This window comes from Pan troglodytes, chromosome 5 (genome assembly GCF_028858775.2).
Source record: "Pan troglodytes isolate AG18354 chromosome 5, NHGRI_mPanTro3-v2.0_pri, whole genome shotgun sequence".
Lineage (NCBI taxonomy): Eukaryota > Metazoa > Chordata > Mammalia > Primates > Hominidae > Pan > Pan troglodytes.
In genome coordinates this window covers 103,814,213-103,822,533 of record NC_072403.2, presented here as the reverse complement: position 1 = coordinate 103,822,533, position 8,321 = coordinate 103,814,213, and the positions used below count along the sequence as shown (strand labels likewise).

General features: G+C 34.6%; 1 pseudogene; it reads left to right on the top strand.

Annotated features, from left to right (window-relative positions):
* Nucleotides 1-3,655: 3,655 nt before the first annotated feature.
* Nucleotides 3,656-5,040, top strand: LOC100615739 (transforming protein RhoA-like; annotated as a pseudogene).
* Nucleotides 5,041-8,321: the final 3,281 nt, after the last annotated feature.

Genomic DNA, 8,321 nt, shown 5'->3' with positions numbered 1-8,321 from the left:
GATTACTGGGACATTGTCTCAAGCTAAGACATTTGGACATATTTATATCCATTCTGATAAATAATAATGATGGATAAGGTAGGGGTGTCTGTTTCTCTACCACAACACTAAATACATAAGTTTTGTATTCTGGAAAACAGAGCTATGTAGAGTTATAGTTTGCAACCTGGGCAGTTGTGGGTTCTAATGTTACTCTGTTGGATATGTGGTCAGATTTGTTTCCATTGTTGTATTACCGAAATTTCACTGAAGTTCTATATCCAGAATGATGGCCAGGGAAACCCTTTGGCTAATTCACAGCTCTGGCTTATAATCACAAAGGACTAAGTCTGTCCATCTTAAGTTTTTGGAAGCAAAGATATATTTAATTCGTTATGCATTTTATCTAGTAATCTAAAGAGTTTAGCATTTTGGGAATACTACCAGTGTTTGTGTTTATGTGAAATTTAGATGTTGAAAACAACTTAACATAGAAATATGCAATGTTAGAAATTATTTCCACCAAGAAAATCCTGCTAATTCATAGCCTTTAACGATAACTATCTTCAAAGAGAAAAAATATAAATACCTTTATGCTACTCAACATATAAAAGATACAAAGCTGAAAAGGAGTCTGAAAACTTAGCTTGTTTTTGTTTTTGCTTCTAGATTTTCGGCATTGAACCATCGCAAACAGATGGTGATTTATAATATGTTTGGTGACCTCCAGAGAAAGGGATTCCAAAGCTTCTGAAGGTTAGGCTGTATAATGTGATCTTTGTGTTTATTATCTTTGTAGAAGACTAAAAATTTTATTCCATATATTGTCCTTCCATTATACAAAATTTGTAACTGTAAATTTACTTTCTAGTTTATAAGAAATACTAACTTATTAATTTGTAAAATATAATCCTACAAATTATATTATTCCCATGTTATATAAGAAAAAAAATGAAAATTTGAATGCTTTTCCCACGATCCTATAGAGAGTAAGGGGCAAAGCCAGAATTCCAGTTGAGGCCATCTGATTTTAAATCTGGTGTTCTCCACTATTGTAAACTTATTCTGCTTCTCTATGGACATGAACACAATTTACAGCATGACTTCATTGATTCCTGGATTTGGGGTTATTTTATATTGGAAGCTAGTAACTTAATCTGCCAAAAATGGAGGTCCCCATGGGCCATTCATTTAAAAAATAAATGTGTCAAAACAGAATCAGAAAATTGAAGTGGGAAAGCTCCTCAAATCTTCTGCAAGAGGGGTAATTTCAAAACAATTTTGGTTTTCTCTTTTATTTAATATATGCTTTCTGTCTCTCTTTTCTGCATGTATACATAACTTCAGTGACCAATGTCTTTATAGTCCACCATGCTTCTTGTGCTAGATGAATTGTCCACTAGGCTTAATTTCTTGACCTTCAGTAATTTTCTTGACTTTCTTCAAAATTCCTGGTTTTCCTGGCTACTTTATGATTGTGGAGTCTGAAAAATAGATAAAGTACAAATAAAAGCTGAACAGGTCAAGTTCTAAATGCCTGGTTCATTTTCAGGATATCTGCAAGTTTGATGCTTTTCATGGTCCGGTTGGCCACCAAGACCCATACTATTTATAATATGAATGACATTTGAGTAAACAACAAACATTTAGTAATTATTTTGAATTAGAAAATATTCAACTAAAATGTATTGTTGGTAGTATTAAAGAAGATACGAGATAAATTCTGAGTACAAACATATGTACAAGTATATCCACAGAAAAACACTAGGCTCAATGCCAAAAAAAAAAGGCTAAATATTATCCAACAGAAGGTAACAGAAGCACAGAATGAATGGTAGAAAGTGGGTTGTCGGGGGTTAGTTTGGTGGGAAGAAAAAATAGATCTTAGATGTAATAATCACTCAGCTCTTACCCTTGTAGCTCAACTTAAAAGGAGAGTTTGTGTGGTGGCTCTGCTGACTTAATTCTGCTTGAACTAGCGTAGTGGGAGTCAGAGTTAGGGCTTCATACCCAATCAGAGACTCAGCAGCTGTTACAATATCTAAAGCAAGTCCAAGAGAAGATATTCTTACTGGGACACATGGTACGAAATGCTCTACAAGGAACAAGCCCTTTTCTCTTTAACATCTGTACCTCCACATGATTAGCATGAATACCACATTGTCATTTTCTTTGCCAGAATTAAATGTTCCTAATAAGATCTGTTTTCAATTTAATAGTAAACTTTCAGTCTACTTAACTACAACATAAAGCTCATAATTAAAAGTGGCTTCTGATATTCTTACATCACTCCAACTGTGCTTACAAGTTAATTATAATAATGTGAATTAAAAATGAAAGATAATCTAATCAAACAATTGTTGTGATTAATGAATTGAACACAAATTCCCAGAAATCTCCTATACATACCAACTATGATAACACCACCTATGTGCAAATATGTATCTATATATACATACACACATATATATACACACATATATACACACACTAGTATACCTATGCTGTTTTTAAATGTTTGCTTATAATTACAGTAATGACCTAGGAGTGAGACATGGCTTGAGGGTTAATGACTGGCAGGGAAAATGCATCTGGCCATTAACCCCAAATAAATATGCTTTCATAATTATTTCAAATACTTCACAAGCATATATAGAGTGTAACAAAACCTTCAATGTTATCTAGGTCAATATCTGTTCCTCTCTTGAATGTTACCAAATTTATTAATTATGTGAAATAGTTGTTAGAGATGTATTGTGAAACTTTGTAATTAAAATGTTTTGGTGATATGATAAATACTAAAGATATACTGTAAATGTTCTTCCAAAAATGAATAAAACTATAGCCAATACAAAAAGGTGAAGTAGATAAATATCAAACTGATGAGCAAATTAATAAATTGGGAAAGAGTTCTTAGAAAATCACTCAAAATAAAACATCATAAATATAAAGTTATAGAAAATATGAAAAGTGAGTCAAGATAAATGTATCATAGATTTAAAAAGGTATAAGTGTAAGAGAAAAAACAGCAGAAAGAGATACTTGATAAGAAAATTTCTGATAATTTTCTAGAGGTGAACATTGAAAAACAAGATCAAAGATGAAAGGTGAAAATCTGGAGAGGGTAACTAGAAACAAATTCACAAGTACTTGTGAAGTTGCAGAACACTAAAGAAAGAAAAACAATGTCTCTAAGGAAAAAAGTCAGAAGGGCTAGGTAGGCAAGACAATTAGAACGCTATACTTTTCAACATCAATAATAAATGCCAGAAGACAATGAAAATACCTTTAATATGCTGAAGTATTAAAGGTCAACTAAAATCTTAAACGCAGATAAACTAGGATTCTAAAATAAAGGTAAAGTAATTCATTTCCAAACATTAAAAAATGGATATTTTACCACTCACAGACCCTCCCTGAAAGAACTACTAAAGGAGGATGAAAAAATGAGCATGAGTAAAACTGAAACCAAAAAAAAAAGGAGAATACAAGAAACACACTTGAACAAAGATACAGAAGAACAAACACACAGATAAACATGTTTTTCAATAAGACTACCGAATATAAAAAGAGAAAGAACGACCACCTGTGAGAGTTTTCAAATCAGCTGGAGGCCGCCGGCCCTGGCTGGCTCGCGCTCCCTTCCTGCGCAGCCCTCCGTCAGTTCTCTCGTGAGTCCACGGTCTCCAGTTCAGTTATCAGCCCTGCTTTCCCAGCTTGCGACTCGCGGACAGGCGTCCTGGGCACGAAGAGACTGGACTCGGATTCGTCGCCTGAATCTGTCGTCTGAGAAGTTCAAGGTACTTCGTACAATTTCAGCCACCCAGGCCAGGGTCCTCCAGCAATGGTTCCCGTCCAGAAGAAGCTGGTAATTGTCGGTGACGGAGTCTGTGGCAAGACATGCTTGCTCATTGTCTTCAGCAAGGACCAGTTCCCAGAGGGGTGCGCACCCTCAGGGTTTCAGAACTATGTGGCCCATATCGAGGTGGATGGGAAATGCGTAGAGCTGACTTTGTGGGACACAGCCAGGCAGGAAGATTAGGATCGCCTGAGGCCCCTCTTTTACTCGGACACTGATGTTATGTGTTCTCCGTTGACAACCCTGAGAGTTTAGAAAACATCCCAGAGAAATGGAGCCCAGAAGTCAAGCATTTCTGTCCCAACGTGCCCACCAGCCTGGTTGGGAACAAGAAGGATCTTCGGAATGATGTGCACACAAGGTGGGAGCTAGCCAAGATGAAGCAGAAGAGGGTGAGACTCGAAGAGGGCAGAGATATGGTCAAGGGAATTGGCTCTTTGGGGTACATGAAGTGTTCAGCAAAGACCAAAGATGGAGTGAGAGAGGTTTTTGAAGTGGCTGCGAAAGCTACTCTGCAAGCCAGATGTGGGAAGAAAAACTCTGGGTGCCTTGTCTTGTGAAACAGTGCTTAAGAGGTGAATTTTGAAGTGCTGTTGGTTAGTCTTAGTGGATGAACACTGGCCTTTTTCACTTATATATAGTTTACCTAAGATTACAAATTTAAGGCATGTCATCTTGTTACCAGTATTTAGAAACCAACCCTGATTCTTAATGATGTCAAATCCATCAGGCCTACCAGGATCCTTTTACCACTACTCTTAACAACCCTCCTCTACACTTCTGCCTGACGCACCACGGCAAATTCAAAGAATTTCTTAACTTCTTGCTTCTGTCTCGAAAGAGAAACAGCTGGTAACTTTGCAAATTAGGCTGCAACTACTTTATAACTAACGTTCCCTGCCTATCATCTGTCAACAGCAAGGTACTCTGGTGAGACACAACTTCAGTGCTTTACTCCTTAACAGGTTTCATTGGCATAGCTCTGGGACAGGCATCTGGTCTTTTGAAAATGGGTTCTACAAGGAAGGCCCAAGTCCATGCAGCTGTGGCACAGTTACAGTTCTGTGGTTTCATGTTAGTTACCTTAGAGTTACTGTGTAATTAGTGCCACTTAATGTACATTACCAAAATAAATATATCTACCCCAGACTGGATATAGTATTTTTTTATAATTGGATTTCCTAATATTGACATTTGTTATCCCCAAAGACAGTGTATTGCTTGTTAAAAAATAAATGTGTTTGGAAATGTCAAATGGAAAATTCATTTTTAAATAAATAAATACTAAAATAAAATAAGGTCCAAGAAAAATACTAATGGAAATATAAGAATAAACATGGATTTTTCGGGTAATGTAGCCTAAGTTTCTTATATATCTCAAAAATCTTAGAGATAAAACCAATGAAAGAACAAAAATTTAAAAATAAGAATTTCAAAGCAGTAAAAATATGATTAATAGAAATATGATTATTCCAATAAATATTAGAAAATAAATACAGGGAAAAGATTATATTCAGTAAAAACAAAAGAAAGTGATAGAAGGAAGTAAAATATAATAATTACAATAAGTTGCGAACAGGTTAAAATAAAATCTCCATAACATGGTAAGTGGTATAAAGAGATGTTTAGGCTATAAAGGTTATGACATGAAAAGGTTATCAAAGCCAGATGATGGAGTTGTTTCCTGCTACCTGAAATGAGCAACTATTACCAACCGTCAGAATATTTAGGGATATAAAACTTGGTCATGATAAGGAATAATTTTGTAACAGTTGGGATTTTCTAAAGAAGGGAGTTTCTATTGAGGGAAATTCTTCAAGCCTAGTCTAGACAAATGTTAAGTAAAAGGTGAGAGTTTTATATGTTGGTCTTTTTAATACGAAGATCTTCTCATGCCAGGGTTTTTCAGGTGTATAAAATAAAAAAAAATATTCTGAATGTAGAATACTTTTTTTTACTCTGAAGCATAATCAAGAAAAATATTTTAAGGATTTATTCTACTCATCATGGTATCCTACAGCCTTAGCACAGTGTGTGACACTTAACACAACTTCAATAAATAGTTCTTGAATTCAATTGAAAACCCTGGCAGATTTAATAGTTTTAGGAAAATAATAGAAAGCTAAAGAGGATAAAAGTATAGACTATCATAGTAGAAATAAACACAAAGTTATTAAACTTTATAAAATCCCATGCAGTGGGAAATATAAAGTGCATCTAGAAAATCATGAGTATTTTTCAAAATATACAAGAAAAAGAATAATTTTATCTGATGCATTTGGGTATGACCAACTATGATGGAATGTAATTCTAAACTGATAGTATTGTGTCTAGACAAGTATTAGCTTTTTTAAAAAAGGAATTATTAAAAGTAATATTTTCCATTTTAAGAAATACATATTTTATAAGCAAACTACACCCAGATTAGCAAACCTATTGACTTCTCTATCCAGAGAGTGGACTGGGACTTCGGTTTTATTCTTCCATCCAGACAGGACCAAATACCTTCATTAAGAGGGGATTCACCGTAAGTACATTTATTGCAATAAATGTTCTTCCTGGCAGGACTTGGCTATGTGACAAGGGGTTTCCTCCATACACATCTTACAAAGTCAGTTTCTAAAAGCTATAAATTATTTTTGAGTTTTACTAAAATAAAGTAGTGCGATATTTGCCAGACATGACTTTATTTCATCTAGCCCACAGGAGCAAAGGAGATGAATTTTAGGTTTTATTTCAACATACTCGAATTAATTGCTGTTTCTTTGAATACATAGGGGATTTCCTCTCACAACCGCATACCCATTCCCTATTTCGCGGTCATATGGAAAAAGATGGTTTCCTGTGCTGGTTCTTGCAAAAATATAATGATTGTTATTTACCTATTTTATAGAAAACATGAAAGACATATAGACTTTACCTTAGTTTTAAGCTGCTAAAATTCTACTGGGATCACTAAGTCCTTACCTGATCCTTCAGATCTGAGGTCCATCAGCATTAACCAGCTTTAAAAGTTTATTTATAAACTGTGCTTTCCCTAGAAAGTATTTGTCAGTCTTCTTTGTACTACAGTGTTTCACAAACATGTCTGATCAAAAGAATCATATGGGGAGCTTGCAAAAAATCTGACTTGTGGATGTGTCCCCTGGAGATTGTGATTTGGTAGTTTAGGGAGACCTAGGAAACTGTGTTTTTAAGTCTCCCCAAGTGACTCCTAAAATCAGACAAGGTTGAGAAACACTGACTCACTACATGTTGCTCCTTCAGCACTTCCTCTGCACACCATATGGTATTCTGCACCCCTAAAGGAGGTACACACTCTGAACGATGAGCTCATACCAGGAAGATAAACCCCATAGCACTGTGACCCTTGCCCAAGAGTTCAGAAGAGATCAATGGCAGGATTTGTTTTGGCTGCATTTAGACAAAATTTATCCAATAATGGTATTAAAAACATCTGCTTTTTTTGAAGCAAATGTGGATGTAATAAAATAAGTGCTTTATTGCAGATGAAAAACTATGTGGAGATGTGAGAAAGGAAACTTGTAACTAAAAGAATAACTCTTAAAGCCACAGTCAAACTCTTGTGATTTAAGTCAGCCAGTTCAGGAAGAGGAGCACCAGTCTTAGGCCCTTTGCTATGCAGTTTCATGGAGCATGCAGGTCACTTTTCCCTTGGTTTTATATTACTTTTGGATTAATATCTTGCTTGCTCGATAATGCAAAGTGTTGGCTAATATTGTACCTGTTATACATACATGCTTTCAATGAATAGTTGTTGAACAAAAGAGGGGTGTGAAATAGAAGTTTTAGAAGATAGACTAAAAGAAATAGTTTGCATTAAACATATTTTTAATTTACCTATTGATTTTAATTAAGGTCTTGCTGAGTTTGCAAATGCAAAGTGATTTTTCTAGAGGAAATATACTTTAAATCTTTCCCATATGTTTTTCATATTCTTAATGTAGTAACATCAGAGTCCTAAAGATTACAATGCACACACTTAAATGATGGCTTGTTAAATCAGCCTGCATCTACCTGAGATGAAAAAAAGGTTATGAAATAGAAATAATGGATTGAGTTTTTGATATAAAAAGCAGAGACAATAGCTCTTCTAGTTAAGAATACAGAATTTTTCTTATGAAAGAAATGTTTTTATGATAGAAAAATATTTATTGAGCTTATGTCTCTCTTAGATCAATTTATGTCTTCCATGCAGTTTTGAAAACCTTTTTCTCTTTTTCTTTAAAATACAATTTCTTTCCAAGAAAGTCTCTTATTTACCTCAGAGAAAGAAAATCAATACTAGTGCAGAGAAAAAGAGACATTCTTATTTTCCATTTGGTTCCTTAAAATTACAGACATTATAATTAACATAAAATCATTACATACTGCTTTTCATAATAGAAATCATGATGATCAAATTGGTACATTTTATAACCTCAAACTCAGAAAATTGCTAAGGTAGATATGTAGTTGGTTT